Here is an 888-nt window from a genome sequence, read left to right on the forward strand (position 1 = left end):
GTAATTGATTACAGTTACTAGTTACTACTTCAAAAAAGTAACTGAGTTACAAGATTCTAAAAGTAATTAATTACTTGAAAAGCAACTACTTAAAAAAAAAAAAAAGGTTTAACCCTCTGGGGTCCAGGGTATAACTGGCCATTAAACTACTTTTGATTTGACGTCTACATTTCACCTTTAACCTCCTAGGACCTGGTGTCCACCTCTGTGGACATCACATTTTGGGTTATTTAGACCAAAATACTCAATTTTGCTCTACAAGAGCCTGATATCCACTTAAAAGGACATTATATTGCTACTGTTCTATTAAAGCTGTAGCACCCAGATTACTTACGTGCAGTAAGCTGAACACAGCTTCAACCATCTGTTTGTTAAAAAATAGTAACGCGACCACACTGCATTTTCTTGTTAGTAACGGTAACGGTGTTGTAACAATAGAAATAGTAATTAGTTAGATTACTGAAAAAAGTAACGCTGTTACTTGTAACGCCGTTATTCCCATCACTGTTTATGTCTAAGAGTAAAGTAATTAAAAAACAAAAGGTGTAGATTCTGACAGGGTACCAAGTGGAAAATGTGCCCTAAGCTGTTAACTATGAAGCAATTTGGTTTTTGGCAAGTATGATATATATTGGTTTGTTGGCGCAGTGGCATTTTAAATGATGTTTACCAAGCAAAGTAAAACAGTGCTCAAGCGAAACAGGAGAGAAGACTGCAGGATTATGACTTTGATCATTGCTGTCAATGATTTCGCTGAATATAAAGCCCATAAGGTGAAGTTCTGATTGGGAATATCGTTTGTCTTTGTGTTTTTGTAAATGACTGAAACACTGTTACAACTTATATGTCAAAAACATTCACTCGTACTGTAATATGTGTGTGTAATAT

Source organism: Haplochromis burtoni, unplaced genomic scaffold (genome assembly GCF_018398535.1).
Source record: "Haplochromis burtoni strain Fernald_Lab_line unplaced genomic scaffold, NCSU_Asbu1 Contig_954, whole genome shotgun sequence".
Classification (NCBI taxonomy): domain Eukaryota; kingdom Metazoa; phylum Chordata; class Actinopteri; order Cichliformes; family Cichlidae; genus Haplochromis; species Haplochromis burtoni.